At 44.8% G+C, this 18459-nt stretch overlaps 2 non-coding genes across 2 annotated transcripts; both read right to left on the minus strand.

The window, feature by feature from the left end:
* Positions 1–5013: 5013 nt before the first annotated feature.
* On the minus strand, positions 5014–5085 carry TRNAE-UUC (transfer RNA glutamic acid (anticodon UUC)). The gene has a single exon. It is a non-coding gene; the product is annotated as a tRNA-Glu (tRNA).
* A 4543-nt stretch (positions 5086–9628) lies between these two features.
* On the minus strand, positions 9629–9700 carry TRNAK-UUU (transfer RNA lysine (anticodon UUU)). The gene has a single exon. It is a non-coding gene; the product is annotated as a tRNA-Lys (tRNA).
* Positions 9701–18459: the final 8759 nt, after the last annotated feature.

Here is an 18459-nt window from a genome sequence, read left to right on the forward strand (position 1 = left end):
GTCTTATACTAGAAACAACACAGCAGGGGAATCATGTCATAAAACAGATGATGAACCCACAGTATGGACGGGGCAGATAATAAAATGCGAATTTCCCATGGTGGGACCACAGTCAATTGCTGCCTTCTTTTCTCCGTGCCCTGGTCTCATTATATAATCTGTACTTTTTGTTGTGCAATAAAAGAAAAACAAGGAATAACCCTTCATAGTATTAATGTACAGGTCAAGGGCTGGGGAGAGAGGGCAGTAGATTTGGGGGTCGGTGTAAACCTCTGACGGCATTAGATGGAAGCAGAAGACAAAGCAAGTGACATTTATTAAGACTTTAGGTGCATTTAGGTTTATAGAAAAAAACTGAGAAAGATTAAAATGTCTGAGTAGTGAAAAAAAAAATGGATTTCCCATACTGGGAGTCGAACCCGGGCTGCCAGGGTGAAAACCAGGAATCCTAACCGTTAGACCATATGGGAACTGTGACCTCATCATACAGCTCAATGTATGTGAGGTGTCTCCCAAGGTCACACTGCATTCCGTACACTGAGAGTTATATTGTTCTTCTCAGTAGTACACAATCAATTGGGGTAACAGACACCTCACTTCTGACAAAAGAGAAGGAATGACCAGAAATCATCATTTCTGCCACAACCTGTCAGGTCTCATTATTTACAACCTTAGAACTTCTACACATACACAGAGCCCAGGACACGGAGGACAGCAGCAGTCCCTGCATTGACTATTACTAACCCCTCCCCTTGAGCCAGACAAAGCCACGCCCCTCCCCCAGGACACCCCTTGACTCCTGGGTTTCCTCACCAGACTGATGGCCCCACAGACCCCTCTCCAGTTATCTTCCAGCTGCTTCCTTGACGACACTCCCCTGCAGCTGTCATAGGCTCCAGGCTGCCCTCCTGGGGCTCGAGTTATACTCCTTCTCTATCTACCTATCTACTAACAGCACCGACTCCAGTCCTGACACTGGATTGGTTCACACAAGGAAGAAGCAGCTCAGAAGTAGTCTGGGTTGTTCCCAGGTACCTGCATCTTCACAGAGTGACCGCCAGGGGGCAGCACAGCCAAAGCACTCACAGCCCACAAGCCTACGAATCATCAATTGGATGTCAGCAGCCTTGTCAGAGGCGCAGAGACTAGTAATTCCACAGTATTTTGGGACAGCAGAGGAAGAAGCAAGTGCTGAGCTGAAGTGGTCACTGCTGTTTTGTCACAACACCAGACATATGTTCTTAAAAGCATGTAAGCGCACATTCTTAGGCATTCTCGGTCGTCTTCTCCCTTTCTGACATTATACCAATTGTATACACCCGAATGGAGAAAAGTTAAAATATAAGGTACTAGGAATATGCGCCAAAGGTAGGCAAATTAAACATTTCAAGTACAAATATTACCATATTTATTGATGTAAAATGTAAACAAGTTAGACTGAAAATATGTGTGTGTGTTTACAAAGGAAGTCTAAAGTGTATGCTGTGAGGTCAGGTTGCAGTTCACTACTTGCACTTGCGCCTTTCACAAGTGTGAGTACCCAGTTACACTAATGTCTGCTCTGACTTGTTATTCTGAGAGTCATGTGCTAAAGGGGGGCTTCCACCCTAGTTTGAAGGACCAGAGTACGAATGCCCCAGGGCACAGGAAGTACACAGTCCTCATTGATACAACTGTGGCCCAGTAACTTCTGACTGCCCTTTGACCCCACAGACTGGCACATATATGTCATCAGACTATAGCACTGTGGTACATATGCACACATGTGCATGTACACGTCAGCCAGTTTTTTATTCATTTATGTGCTAATACTGTTCAGCATCAGGATGTGATGTCGAAGGAGAAAGGTGGAGAGCGCCGAAGTCTCTGGTATTTCAAGACAAAACTAGAGACCTTTTCACACTCATATACTGCTCCAGGCAGATCTTCCACTGCAAATGCAAGTCATATGAGTCCAGCTGAAAACTGTTTATTTTTGGGTACTTGCTTTAGTCAAAGGTTACCATTTGCAACTCACAAAAAAAAAGCAAAGGGCAATTTCATACATTAACACTTTGGTAAAGTCGTTCTTTCACACCGTACATTTCCGTAAGTTTCTCTCTCCTTGTAAGTTATCCGGTGTGAAGGCCGCGTGGAGTCAGGTCCACACTGTGCATCTTACTGTTGTGTAGCCAGAGTAGAGAGGTGTCCACACAGACACAGGACGTAGACAACACCTGTGTGTAGCATCACGTGCCATTGGTTGCAAAATGTGGACACTGCAAACAGCAGCTGCAATATCACAGATGATATAAAACACATAAAGTGCTCAAGTCTTATACTAGAAACAACACAGCAGGGGAATCATGTCATAAAACAAATGATGAACCCACAGTATGGACGGGGCAGGTAATAAAATGAGAATTTCCCATGGTGGGACCACAGTCAATTGCTGCCTTCTTTTCTCCGTGCCCTGGTCTCATTATATAATCTGTACTTTTTGTTGTGCAATAAAAGAAAAACAAGGAATAACCCTTCATAGTATTAATGTACAGGTCAAGGGCTGGGGAGAGAGGGCAGTAGATTTGGGGGTCGGTGTAAACCTCTGACGCATTAGATGGAAGCAGAAGACAAAGCAAGTGACATTTATTAAGACTTTAGGTGCATTTAGGTTTATAGAAAAAAACTGAGAAAGATTAAAATGTCTGAGTAGTGAAAAAAAAAAATGGATTTCCCATACCAGGAGTTGAACCCAGGCTGCCTGGGTGAAAACCAGGAATCCTAACCGGTAGACCATATGGGAACTGTGTCCTCTTCATACAGCTCAGTGTATGTGAGGTGACTCCCAAGGTCACACTGCATTCCGTACACTGAGAGTTATATTGTTCTTCTCAGTAGTACACAATCAATTGGGGTAACAGACACCTCACTTCTGACAAAAGAGAAGGAATGACCAGAAGTCATCATTTCTGCCACAACCTGTCAGGTCTCATTATTTACAACCTTAGAACTTCCACACATACACAGAGCCCAGGACACGGAGGACAGCAGCAGTCCCTGCATTGACTATTACTAACCCCTCCCCTTGAGCCAGACAAAGCCACGCCCCTCCCCCAGGACACCCCTTGACTCCTGGGTTTCCTCACCAGACTGATGGCCCCACAGACCCCTCTCCAGTTATCTTCCAGCTGCTTCCTTGACGACACTCCCCTGCACCTGTCATAGGCTCCAGGCTGCCCTCCTGGGGCTCGAGTTATACTCCTTCTCTATCTACTAACAGCACCGACTCCAGTCCTGACACTGGATTGGTTCACACAAAGAAGAAGCAGCTCAGAAGTAGTCTGGGTTGTTCCCAGGTACCTGCATCTTCACAGAGTGACCGCCAGGGGGCAGCACAGCCAAAGCACTCACAGCCCACAAGCTTACGAATCATCAATTGGATGTCAGCAGCCTTGTCAGAGGCGCAGAGACTAGTAATTCCACAGTATTTTGGGACAGCAGAGGAAGAAGCAAGTGCTGAGCTGAAGTGGTCACTGCTGTTTTGTCACAACACCAGACATATGTTCTTAAAAGCATGTAAGCGCACATTCTTAGGCATTCTCGGTCGTCTTCTCCCTTTCTCACATTATACCAATTGTATACACCCGAATGGAGAAAAGTTAAAATATAAGGTACTAGGAATATGCGCCAAAGGTAGGCAAATTAAAAATTTCAAGTACAAATATTACCATATTTATTGATGTAAAATGTAAACAAGTTAGACTGAAAATATGTGTGTGTGTTTACAAAGGATGTCTAAAGTGTATGCTGTGAGGTCACGTTGCAGTTCACTACTTGCACTTGCGCCTTTCACAAGTGTGAGTACCCAGTTACACTAATGTCTGCTCTGACTTGTTATTCTGAGAGTCATGTGCTAAAGGGGGGCTTCCACCCTAGTTTGAAGGACCAGAGTACGAATGCCCCAGGGCACAGGAAGTACACAGTCCTCATTGATACAACTGGGGCCCAGTAATTTCTGACTGCCCTTTGACCCCACAGACTGGCACATATATGTCATCAGACTATAGCACCGTGGTACATATGCACACATGTGCATGTACACGTCAGCCAGTTTTTTATTCATTTATGTGCTAATACTGTTCAGCATCAGGATGTGATGTCGAAGGAGAAAGGTGGAGAGCGCCGAAGTCTCTGGTATTTCAAGACAAAACTAGAGACCTTTTCACACTCATATACTGCTCCAGGCAGATCTTCCACTGCAAATGCAAGTCATATGAGTCCAGCTGAAAACTGTTTATTTTTGGGTACTTGCTTTAGTCAAAGGTTACCATTTGCAACTCACAAAAAAAAAGCAAAGGGCAATTTCATACATTAACACTTTGGTAAAGTCGTTCTTTCACACCGTACATTTCCGTAAGTTTCCCTCTCCTTGTAAGTTATCCGGTGTGAAGGCCGCGTGGAGTCAGGTCCACACTGTGCATCTTACTGTTGTGTAGCCAGAGTAGAGAGGAGTCCACACAGACACAGGACGTAGACAACACCTGTGTGTAGCATCACGTGCCATTGGTTGCAAAATGTGGACACTGCAAACAGCAGCTGCAATATCACAGATGATATAAAACACATAAAGTGCTCAAGTCTTATACTAGAAACAACACAGCAGGGGAATCATGTCATAAAACAAATGATGAACCCACAGTATGGACGGGGCAGGTAATAAAATGCGAATTTCCCATGGTGGGACCACAGTCAATTGCTGCCTTCTTTTCTCCGTGCCCTGGTCTCATTATATAATCTGTACTTTTTGTTGTGCAATAAAAGAAAAACAAGGAATAACCCTTCATAGTATTAATGTACAGGTCAAGGGCTGGGGAGAGAGGGCAGTAGATTTGGGGGTCGGTGTAAACCTCTGACGGCATTAGATGGAAGCAGAAGACAAAGCAAGTGACATTTATTAAGACTTTAGGTGCATTTAGGTTTATAGAAAAAAACTGAGAAAGATTAAAATGTCTGAGTAGTGAAAAAAAAATGGATTTCCCATACCGGGAGTCGAACCCGGGCCGCCTGGGTGAAAACCAGGAATCCTAACCGCTAGACCATATGGGAACTGTGACCTCTTCATACAGCTCAGTGTATGTGAGGTGTCTCCCAAGGTCACACTACATTCCGTACACTGAGAGTTATATTGTTCTTCTCAGTAGTACACAATCAATTGGGGTAACAGACACCTCACTTCTGACAAAAGAGAAGGAATGACCAGAAATCATCATTTCTGCCACAACCTGTCAGGTCTCATTATTTACAACCTTAGAACTTCTACACATACACAGAGCCCAGGACACGGAGGACAGCAGCAGTCCCTGCATTGACTATTACTAATCCCCTCCCCTTGAGCCAGACAAAGCCACGCCCCTCCCCCAGGACACCCCTTGACTCCTGGGTTTCCTCACCAGACTGATGGCCCCACAGACCCCTCTCCAGTTATCTTCCAGCTGCTTCCTTGACGACACTCCCCTGCACCTGTCATAGGCTTCAGGCTGCCCTCCTGGGGCTCGAGTTATACTCCTTCTCTATCTATCTATCTACTAACAGCACCGACTCCAGTCCTGACACTGGATTGGTTCACACAAAGAAGAAGCAGCTCAGAAGTAGTCTGGGTTGTTCCCAGGTACCTGCATCTTCACAGAGTGACCGCCAGGGGGCAGCACAGCCAAAGCACTCACAGCCCACAAGCCTACGAATCATCAATTGGATGTCAGCAGCCTTGTCAGAGGCGCAGAGACTAGTAATTCCACAGTATTTTGGGACAGCAGAGGAAGAAGCAAGTGCTGAGCTGAAGTGGTCACTGCTGTTTTGTCACAACACCAGACATATGTTCTTAAAAGCATGTAAGCGCACATTCTTAGGCATTCTCGGTCGTCTTCTCCCTTTCTGACATTATACCAATTGTATACACCCGAATGGAGAAAAGTTAAAATATAAGGTACTAGGAATATGCGCCAAAGGTAGGCAAATTAAACATTTCAAGTACAAATATTACCATATTTATTGATGTAAAATGTAAACAAGTTAGACTGAAAATATGTGTGTGTGTTTACAAAGGAAGTCTAAAGTGTATGCTGTGAGGTCAGGTTGCAGTTCACTACTTGCACTTGCGCCTTTCACAAGCGTGAGTACCCAGTTACACTAATGTCTGCTCTGACTTGTTATTCTGAGAGTCATGTGCTAAAGGGGGGCTTCCACCCTAGTTTGAAGGACCAGAGTACGAATGCCCCAGGGCACAGGAAGTACACAGTCCTCATTGATACAACTGTGGCCCAGTAACTTCTGACTGCCCTTTGACCCCACAGACTGGCACATATATGTCATCAGACTATAGCACCGTGGTACATATGCACACATGTGCATGTACACGTCAGCCAGTTTTTTATTCATTTATGTGCTAATACTGTTCAGCATCAGGATGTGATGTCGAAGGAGAAAGGTGGAGAGCGCCGAAGTCTCTGGTATTTCAAGACAAAACTAGAGACCTTTTCACACTCATATACTGCTCCAGGCAGATCTTCCACTGCAAATGCAAGTCATATGAGTCCAGCTGAAAACTGTTTATTTTTGGGTACTTGCTTTAGTCAAAGGTTACCATTTGCAACTCACAAAAAAAAAGCAAAGGGCAATTTCATACATTAACACTTTGGTAAAGTCGTTCTTTCACACCGTACATTTCCGTAAGTTTCTCTCTCCTTGTAAGTTATCCGGTGTGAAGGCCACGTGGAGTCAGGTCCACACTGTGCATCTTACTGTTGTGTAGCCAGAGTAGAGAGGTGTCCACACAGACACAGGACGTAGACAACACCTGTGTGTAGCATCACGTGCCATTGGTTGCAAAATGTGGACACTGCAAACAGCAGCTGCAATATCACAGATGATATAAAACACATAAAGTGCTCAAGTCTTATACTAGAAACAACACAGCAGGGGAATCATGTCATAAAACAAATGATGAACCCACAGTATGGACGGGGCAGGTAATAAAATGCGAATTTCCCATGGTGGGACCACAGTCAATTGCTGCCTTCTTTTCTCCGTGCCCTGGTCTCATTATATAATCTGTACTTTTTGTTGTGCAATAAAAGAAAAACAAGGAATAACCCTTCATAGTATTAATGTACAGGTCAAGGGCTGGGGAGAGAGGGCAGTAGATTTGGGGGTCGGTGTAAACCTCTGACGGCATTAGATGGAAGCAGAAGACAAAGCAAGTGACATTTATTAAGACTTTAGGTGCATTTAGGTTTATAGAAAAAAACTGAGAAAGATTAAAATGTCTGAGTAGTGAAAAAAAAAATGGATTTCCCATACCGGGAGTCGAACCCGGGCTGCCTGGGTGAAAACCAGGAATCCTAACCGGTAGACCATATGGAAACTGTGACCTCTTCATACAGCTCAGTGTATGTGAGGTGTCTCCCAAGGTCACACTGCATTCCGTACACTGAGAGTTATATTGTTCTTCTCAGTAGTACACAATCAATTGGGGTAACAGACACCTCACTTCTGACAAAAGAGAAGGAATGACCAGAAGTCATCATTTCTGCCACAATCTGTCAGGTCTCATTATTTACAACCTTAGAACTTCTACACATACACAGAGCCCAGGACACGGAGGACAGCAGCAGTCCCTGCATTGACTATTACTAACCCCTCCCCTTGAGCCAGACAAAGCCACGCCCCTCCCCCAGGACACCCCTTGACTCCTGGGTTTCCTCACCAGACTGATGGCCCCACAGACCCCTCTCCAGTTATCTTCCAGCTGCTTCCTTGACGACACTCCCCTGCAGCTGTCATAGGCTCCAGGCTGCCCTCCTGGGGCTCGAGTTATACTCCTTCTCTATCTACTAACAGCACCGACTCCAGTCCTGACACTGGATTGGTTCACACAAAGAAGAAGCAGCTCAGAAGTAGTCTGGGTTGTTCCCAGGTACCTGCATCTTCACAGAGTGACCGCCAGGGGGCAGCACAGCCAAAGCACTCACAGCCCACAAGCCTACGAATCATCAATTGGATGTCAGCAGCCTTGTCAGAGGCGCAGAGACTAGTAATTCCACAGTATTTTGGGACAGCAGAGGAAGAAGCAAGTGCTGAGCTGAAGTGGTCACTGCTGTTTTGTCACAACACCAGACATATGTTCTTAAAAGCATGTAAGCGCACATTCTTAGGCATTCTCGGTCGTCTTCTCCCTTTCTGACATTATACCAATTGTATACACCCGAATGGAGAAAAGTTAAAATATAAGGTACTAAGAATATGCGCCAAAGGTAGGCAAATTAAACATTTCAAGTACAAATATTACCATATTTATTGATGTAAAATGTAAACAAGTTAGACTGAAAATATGTGTGTGTGTTTACAAAGGAAGTCTAAAGTGTATGCTGTGTGGTCAGGTTGCAGTTCACTACTTGCACTTGCGCCTTTCACAAGTGTGAGTACCCAGTTACACTAATGTCTGCTCTGACTTGTTATTCTGAGAGTCATGTGCTAAAGGGGGGCTTCCACCCTAGTTTGAAGGACCAGAGTACGAATGCCCCAGGGCACAGGAAGTACACAGTCCTCATTGATACAACTGGGGCCCAGTAACTTCTGACTGCCCTTTGACCCCACAGACTGGCACATATATGTCATCAGACTATAGCACCGTGGTACATATGCACACATGTGCATGTACACGTCAGCCAGTTTTTTATTCATTTATGTGCTAATACTGTTCAGCATCAGGATGTGATGTCGAAGGAGAAAGGTGGAGAGCGCCGAAGTCTCTGGTATTTCAAGACAAAACTAGAGACCTTTTCACACTCATATACTGCTCCAGGCAGATCTTCCACTGCAAATGCAAGTCATATGAGTCCAGCTGAAAACTGTTTATTTTTGGGTACTTGCTTTAGTCAAAGGTTACCATTTGCAACTCACAAAAAAAAAGCAAAGGGCAATTTCATACATTAACACTTTGGTAAAGTCGTTCTTTCACACCGTACATTTCCGTAAGTTTCTCTCTCCTTGTAAGTTATCCGGTGTGAAGGCCGCGTGGAGTCAGGTCCACACTGTGCATCTTACTGTTGTGTAGCCAGAGTAGAGAGGTGTCCACACAGACACAGGACGTAGACAACACCTGTGTGTAGCATCACGTGCCATTGGTTGCAAAATGTGGACACTGCAAACAGCAGCTGCAATATCACAGATGATATAAAACACATAAAGTGCTCAAGTCTTATACTAGAAACAACACAGCAGGGGAATCATGTCATAAAACAAATGATGAACCCACAGTATGGACGGGCAGGTAATAAAATGCGAATTTCCCATGGTGGGACCACAGTAAATTGCTGCCTTCTTTTCTCCGTGCCCTGGTCTCATTATATAATCTGTACTTTTTGTTGTGCAATAAAAGAAAAACAAGGAATAACCCTTCATAGTATTAATGTACAGGTCAAGGCCTGGGGAGAGAGGGCAGTAGATTTGGGGGACGGTGTAAACCTCTGACGGCATTAGATGGAAGCAGAAGACAAAGCAAGTGACATTTATTAAGACTTTAGGTGCATTTAGGTTTATAGAAAAAAACTGAGAAAGATTAAAATGTCTGAGTAGTGAAAAAAAAATGGATTTCCCATACCGGGAGTCGAACCCTGGCCACCTGGGTAAAAACCAGGAATCCTAACCGCTAGACCATATGGGAACTGTGACCTCTTCATACAGCTCAGTGTATGTGAGGTGTCTCCCAAGGTCACACTGCATTCCGTACACTGAGAGCTATATTGTTCTTCTCAGTAGTACACAATCAATTGGGGTAACAGACACCTCACTTCTGACAAAAGAGAAGGAATGACCAGAAGTCATCATTTCTGCCACAACCTGTCAGGTCTCATTATTTACAACCTTAGAACTTCTACACATACACAGAGCCCAGGACACGGAGGACAGCAGCAGTCCCTGCATTGACTATTACTAACCCCTCCCCTTGAGCCAGACAAAGCCACGCCCCTCCCCCAGGACACCCCTTGACTCCTGGGTTTCCTCACCAGACTGATGGCCCCACAGACCCCTCTCCAGTTATCTTCCAGCTGCTTCCTTGACGACACTCCCCTGCACCTGTCAAAGGCTCCAGGCTGCCCTCCTGGGGCTCGAGTTATACTCCTTCTCTATCTACCTATCTACTAACAGCACCGACTCCAGTCCTGACACTGGATTGGTTCACACAAAGAAGAAGCAGCTCAGAAGTAGTCTGGGTTGTTCCCAGGTACCTGCATCTTCACAGAGTGACCGCCAGGGGGCAGCACAGCCAAAGCACTCACAGCCCACAAGCCTACGAATCATCAATTGGATGTCAGCAGCCTTGTCAGAGGCGCAGAGACTAGTAATTCCACAGTATTTTGGGACAGCAGAGGAAGAAGCAAGTGCTGAGCTGAAGTGGTCACTGTTGTTTTGTCACAACACCAGACATATGTTCTTAAAAGCATGTAAGCGCACATTCTTAGGCATTCTCGGTCATCTTCTCCCTTTCTGACATTATACCAATTGTATACACCCGAATGGAGAAAAGTTCAAATATAAGGTACTAGGAATATGCGCCAAAGGTAGGCAAATTAAACATTTCAAGTACAAATATTACCATATTTATTGATGCAAAATGTAAACAAGTTAGACTGAAAATATGTGTGTGTGTTTACAAAGGAAGTCTAAAGTGTATGCTGTGAGGTCAGGTTGCAGTTCACTACTTGCACTTGCGCCTTTCACAAGTGTGAGTACCCAGTTACACTAATGTCTGCTCTGACTTGTTATTCTGAGAGTCATGTGCTAAAGGGAGGCTTCCACCCTAGTTTGAAGGACCAGAGTACGAATGCCCCAGGGCACAGGAAGTACACAGTCCTCATTGATACAACTGTGGCCCAGTAACTTCTGACTGCCTTTTGACCCCACAGACTGGCACATATATGTCATCAGACTATAGCACTGTGGTACATATGCACACATGTGCATGTACACGTCAGCCAGTTTTTTATTCATTTATGTGCTAATACTGTTCAGCATCAGGATGTGATGTCGAAGGAGAAAGGTGGAGAGCGCCGAAGTCTCTGGTATTTCAAGACAAAACTAGAGACCTTTTCACACTCATATATTGCTCCAGGCAGATCTTCCACTGCAAATGCAAGTCATATGAGTCCAGCTGAAAACTGTTTATTTTTGGGTACTTGCTTTAGTCAAAGGTTACCATTTGCAACTCACAAAAAAAAAGCAAAGAGCAATTTCATACATTAACACTTTGGTAAAGTCGTTCTTTCACACCGTACATTTCCGTAAGTTTCTCTCTCCTTGTAAGTTATCCGGTGTGAAGGCCACGTGGAGTCAGGTCCACACTGTGCATCTTACTGTTGTGTAGCCAGAGTAGAGAGGTGTCCACACAGACACAGGACGTAGACAACACCTGTGTGTAGCATCACGTGCCATTGGTTGCAAAATGTGGACACTGCAAACAGCAGCCGCAATATCACAGATGATATAAAACACATAAAGTGCTCAAGTCTTATACTAGAAACAACACAGCAGGGGAATCATGTCATAAAACAGATGATGAACCCACAGTATGGACGGGGCAGATAATAAAATGCGAATTTCCCATGGTGGGACCACAGTCAATTGCTGCCTTCTTTTCTCCGTGCCCTGGTCTCATTATATAATCTGTACTTTTTGTTGTGCAATAAAAGAAAAACAAGGAATAACCCTTCATAGTATTAATGTACAGGTCAAGGGCTGGGGAGAGAGGGCAGTAGATTTGGGGGTCGGTGTAAACCTCTGACGGCATTAGATGGAAGCAGAAGACAAAGCAAGTGACATTTATTAAGACTTTAGGTGCATTTAGGTTTATAGAAAAAAACTGAGAAAGATTAAAATGTCTGAGTAGTGAAAAAAAAAATGGATTTCCCATACTGGGAGTCGAACTCGGGCTGCCAGGGTGAAAACCAAGAATCCTAACCGTTAGACCATATGGGAACTGTGACCTCTTCATACAGCTCAGTGTATGTGAGGTGTCTCCCAAGGTCACACTGCATTCCGTACACTGAGAGTTATATTGTTCTTCTCAGTAGTACACAATCAATTGGGGTAACAGACACCTCACTTCTGACAAAAGAGAAGGAATGACCAGAAATCATCATTTCTGCCACAACCTGTCAGGTCTCATTATTTACAACCTTAGAACTTCTACACATACACAGAGCCCAGGACACGGAGGACAGCAGCAGTCCCTGCATTGACTATTACTAACCCCTCCCCTTGAGCCAGACAAAGCCACGCCCCTCCCCCAGGACACCCCTTGACTCCTGGGTTTCCTCACCAGACTGATGGCCCCACAGACCCCTCTCCAGTTATCTTCCAGCTGCTTCCTTGACGACACTCCCCTGCACCTGTCATAGGCTCCAGGCTGCCCTCCTGGGGCTCGAGTTATACTCCTTCTCTATCTACCTATCTACTAACAGCACCGACTCCAGTCCTGACACTGGATTGGTTCACACAAAGAAGAAGCAGCTCAGAAGTAGTCTGGGTTGTTCCCAGGTACCTGCATCTTCACAGAGTGACCGCCAGGGGGCAGCACAGCCAAAGCACTCACAGCCCACAAGCCTACGAATCATCAATTGGATGTCAGCAGCCTTGTCAGAGGCGCAGAGACTAGTAATTCCACAGTATTTTGGGACAGCAGAGGAAGAAGCAAGTGCTGAGCTGAAGTGGTCACTGCTGTTTTGTCACAACACCAGACATATGTTCTTAAAAGCATGTAAGCGCACATTCTTAGGCATTCTCGGTCGTCTTCTCCCTTTCTGACATTATACCAATTGTATACACCCGAATGGAGAAAAGTTAAAATATAAGGTACTAGGAATATGCGCCAAAGGTAGGCAAATTAAACATTTCAAGTACAAATATTACCATATTTATTGATGTAAAATGTAAACAAGTTAGACTGAAAATATGTGTGTGTGTTTACAAAGGAAGTCTAAAGTGTATGCTGTGAGGTCAGGTTGCAGTTCACTACTTGCACTTGCGCCTTTCACAAGTGTGAGTACCCAGTTACACTAATGTCTGCTCTGACTTGTTATTCTGAGAGTCATGTGCTAAAGGGGGGCTTCCACCCTAGTTTGAAGGACCAGAGTACGAATGCCCCAGGGCACAGGAAGTACACAGTCCTCATTGATACAACTGTGGCCCAGTAACTTCTGACTGCCCTTTGACCCCACAGACTGGCACATATATGTCATCAGACTATAGCACTGTGGTACATATGCACACATGTGCATGTACACGTCAGCCAGTTTTTTATTCATTTATGTGCTAATACTGTTCAGCATCAGGATGTGATGTCGAAGGAGAAAGGTGGAGAGCGCCGAAGTCTCTGGTATTTCAAGACAAAACTAGAGACCTTTTCACACTCATATACTGCTCCAGGCAGATCTTCCACTGCAAATGCAAGTCATATGAGTCCAGCTGAAAACTGTTTATTTTTGGGTACTTGCTTTAGTCAAAGGTTACCATTTGCAACTCACAAAAAAAAAGCAAAGGGCAATTTCATACATTAACACTTTGGTAAAGTCGTTCTTTCACACCGTACATTTCCGTAAGTTTCTCTCTCCTTGTAAGTTATCCGGTGTGAAGGCCACGTGGAGTCAGGTCCACACTGTGCATCTTACTGTTGTGTAGCCAGAGTAGAGAGGTGTCCACACAGACACAGGACGTAGACAACACCTGTGTGTAGCATCACGTGCCATTGGTTGCAAAATGTGGACACTGCAAACAGCAGCCGCAATATCACAGATGATATAAAACACATAAAGTGCTCAAGTCTTATACTAGAAACAACACAGCAGGGGAATCATGTCATAAAACAGATGATGAACCCACAGTATGGACGGGGCAGATAATAAAATGCGAATTTCCCATGGTGGGACCACAGTCAATTGCTGCCTTCTTTTCTCCGTGCCCTGGTCTCATTATATAATCTGTACTTTTTGTTGTGCAATAAAAGAAAAACAAGGAATAACCCTTCATAGTATTAATGTACAGGTCAAGGGCTGGGGAGAGAGGGCAGTAGATTTGGGGGTCGGTGTAAACCTCTGACGGCATTAGATGGAAGCAGAAGACAAAGCAAGTGACATTTATTAAGACTTTAGGTGCATTTAGGTTTATAGAAAAAAACTGAGAAAGATTAAAATGTCTGAGTAGTGAAAAAAAAAATGGATTTCCCATACTGGGAGTCGAACCCGGGCTGCCAGGGTGAAAACCAGGAATCCTAACCGTTAGACCATATGGGAACTGTGACCTCTTCATACAGCTCAGTGTATGTGAGGTGTCTCCCAAGGTCACACTGCAGTCCGTACACTGAGAGTTATATTGTTCTTCTCAGTAGTACACAATCAATTGGGGTAACAGACACCTCACTTCTGACAAAAGAGAAGGAATGACCAGAAATCATCATTTCTGCCACAACCTGTCAGGTCTCATTATTTACAACCTTAGAACTTCTACACATACACAGAGCCCAGGACACGGAGGACAGCAGCAGTCCCTGCATTGACTATTACTAACCCCTCCCCTTGAGCCAGACAAAGCCACGCCCCTCCCCCAGGACACCCCTTGACTCCTGGGTTTCCTCACCAGACTGATGGCCCCACAGACCCCTCTCCAGTTATCTTCCAGCTGCTTCCTTGACGACACTCCCCTGCACCTGTCATAGGCTCCAGGCTGCCCTCCTGGGGCTCGAGTTATACTCCTTCTCTATCTACCTATCTACTAACAGCACCGACTCCAGTCCTGACACTGGATTGGTTCACACAAAGAAGAAGCAGCTCAGAAGTAGTCTGGGTTGTTCCCAGGTACCTGCATCTTCACAGAGTGACCGCCAGGGGGCAGCACAGCCAAAGCACTCACAGCCCACAAGCCTACGAATCATCAATTGGATGTCAGCAGCCTTGTCAGAGGCGCAGAGACTAGTAATTCCACAGTATTTTGGGACAGCAGAGGAAGAAGCAAGTGCTGAGCTGAAGTGGTCACTGCTGTTTTGTCACAACACCAGACATATGTTCTTAAAAGCATGTAAGCGCACATTCTTAGGCATTCTCGGTCGTCTTCTCCCTTTCTGACATTATACCAATTGTATACACCCGAATGGAGAAAAGTTAAAATATAAGGTACTAGGAATATGCGCCAAAGGTAGGCAAATTAAACATTTCAAGTACAAATATTACCATATTTATTGATGTAAAATGTAAACAAGTTAGACTGAAAATATGTGTGTGTGTTTACAAAGGAAGTCTAAAGTGTATGCTGTGAGGTCAGGTTGCAGTTCACTACTTGCACTTGCGCCTTTCACAAGTGTGAGTACCCAGTTACACTAATGTCTGCTCTGACTTGTTATTCTGAGAGTCATGTGCTAAAGGGGGGCTTCCACCCTAGTTTGAAGGACCAGAGTACGAATGCCCCAGGGCACAGGAAGTACACAGTCCTCATTGATACAACTGTGGCCCAGTAACTTCTGACTGCCCTTTGACCCCACAGACTGGCACATATATGTCATCAGACTATAGCACTGTGGTACATATGCACACATGTGCATGTACACGTCAGCCAGTTTTTTATTCATTTATGTGCTAATACTGTTCAGCATCAGGATGTGATGTCGAAGGAGAAAGGTGGAGAGCGCCGAAGTCTCTGGTATTTCAAGACAAAACTAGAGACCTTTTCACACTCATATACTGCTCCAGGCAGATCTTCCACTGCAAATGCAAGTCATATGAGTCCAGCTGAAAACTGTTTATTTTTGGGTACTTGCTTTAGTCAAAGGTTACCATTTGCAACTCACAAAAAAAAAGCAAAGGGCAATTTCATACATTAACACTTTGGTAAAGTCGTTCTTTCACACCGTACATTTCCGTAAGTTTCTCTCTCCTTGTAAGTTATCCGGTGTGAAGGCCGCGTGGAGTCAGGTCCACACTGTGCATCTTACTGTTGTGTAGCCAGAGTAGAGAGGTGTCCACACAGACACAGGACGTAGACAACACCTGTGTGTAGCATCACGTGCCATTGGTTGCAAAATGTGGACACTGCAAACAGCAGCTGCAATATCACAGATGATATAAAACACATAAAGTGCTCAAGTCTTATACTAGAAACAACACAGCAGGGGAATCATGTCATAAAACAAATGATGAACCCACAGTATGGACGGGGCAGGTAATAAAATGAGAATTTCCCATGGTGGGACCACAGTCAATTGCTGCCTTCTTTTCTCCGTGCCCTGGTCTCATTATATAATCTGTACTTTTTGTTGTGCAATAAAAGAAAAACAAGGAATAACCCTTCATAGTATTAATGTACAGGTCAAGGGCTGGGGAGAGAGGGCAGTAGATTTGGGGGTCGGTGTAAACCTCTGACGCATTAGATGGAAGCAGAAGACAAAGCAAGTGACATTTATTAAGACTTTAGGTGCATTTAGGTTTATAGAAAAAAACTGAGAAAGATTAAAATGTCTGAGTAGTGAAAAAAAAAAATGGATTTCCCATACCGGGAGTTGAACCCAGGCGGCCTGGGTGAAAACCAGGAATCCTAACCGGTAGACCATATGGGAACTGTGTCCTCTTCATACAGCTCAGTGTATGTGAGGTGACTCCCAAGGTCACACTGCATTCCGTACACTGAGAGTTATATTGTTCTTCTCAGTAGTACACAATCAATTGGGGTAACAGACACCTCACTTCTGACAAAAGAGAAGGAATGACCAGAAGTCATCATTTCTGCCACAACCTGTCAGGTCTCATTATTTACAACCTTAGAACTTCCACACATACACAGAGCCCAGGACACGGAGGACAGCAGCAGTCCCTGCATTGACTATTACTAACCCCTCCCCTTGAGCCAGACAAAGCCACGCCCCTCCCCCAGGACACCCCTTGACTCCTGGGTTTCCTCACCAGACTGATGGCCCCACAGACCCCTCTCCAGTTATCTTCCAGCTGCTTCCTTGACGACACTCCCCTGCACCTGTCATAGGCTCCAGGCTGCCCTCCTGGGGCTCGAGTTATACTCCTTCTCTATCTACTAACAGCACCGACTCCAGTCCTGACACTGGATTGGTTCACACAAAGAAGAAGCAGCTCAGAAGTAGTCTGGGTTGTTCCCAGGTACCTGCATCTTCACAGAGTGACCGCCAGGGGGCAGCACAGCCAAAGCACTCACAGCCCACAAGCTTACGAATCATCAATTGGATGTCAGCAGCCTTGTCAGAGGCGCAGAGACTAGTAATTCCACAGTATTTTGGGACAGCAGAGGAAGAAGCAAGTGCTGAGCTGAAGTGGTCACTGCTGTTTTGTCACAACACCAGACATATGTTCTTAAAAGCATGTAAGCGCACATTCTTAGGCATTCTCGGTCGTCTTCTCCCTTTCTCACATTATACCAATTGTATACACCCGAATGGAGAAAAGTTAAAATATAAGGTACTAGGAATATGCGCCAAAGGTAGGCAAATTAAAAATTTCAAGTACAAATATTACCATATTTATTGATGTAAAATGTAAACAAGTTAGACTGAAAATATGTGTGTGTGTTTACAAAGGATGTCTAAAGTGTATGCTGTGAGGTCAGGTTGCAGTTCACTACTTGCACTTGCGCCTTTCACAAGTGTGAGTACCCAGTTACACTAATGTCTGCTCTGACTTGTTATTCTGAGAGTCATGTGCTAAAGGGGGGCTTCCACCCTAGTTTGAAGGACCAGAGTACGAATGCCCCAGGGCACAGGAAGTACACAGTCCTCATTGATACAACTGGGGCCCAGTAACTTCTGACTGCCCTTTGACCCCACAGACTGGCACATATATGTCATCAGACTATAGCACCGTGGTACATATGCACACATGTGCATGTACACGTCAGCCAGTTTTTTATTCATTTATGTGCTAATACTGTTCAGCATCAGGATGTGATGTCGAAGGAGAAAGGTGGAGAGCGCCGAAGTCTCTGGTATTTCAAGACAAAACTAGAGACCTTTTCACACTCATATACTGCTCCAGGCAGATCTTCCACTGCAAATGCAAGTCATATGAGTCCAGCTGAAAACTGTTTATTTTTGGGTACTTGCTTTAGTCAAAGGTTACCATTTGCAACTCACAAAAAAAAAGCAAAGGGCAATTTCATACATTAACACTTTGGTAAAGTCGTTCTTTCACACCGTACATTTCCGTAAGTTTCTCTCTCCTTGTAAGTTATCCGGTGTGAAGGCCGCGTGGAGTCAGGTCCACACTGTGCATCTTACTGTTGTGTAGCCAGAGTAGAGAGGTGTCCACACAGACACAGGACGTAGACAACACCTGTGTGTAGCATCACGTGCCATTGGTTGCAAACTGTGGACACTGCAAACAGCAGCTGCAATATCACAGATGATATAAAACACAT

The sequence above is a fragment of the Pleurodeles waltl genome, unplaced genomic scaffold, assembly GCF_031143425.1.
Source record: "Pleurodeles waltl isolate 20211129_DDA unplaced genomic scaffold, aPleWal1.hap1.20221129 scaffold_39, whole genome shotgun sequence".
Classification (NCBI taxonomy): Eukaryota; Metazoa; Chordata; class Amphibia; order Caudata; family Salamandridae; genus Pleurodeles; species Pleurodeles waltl.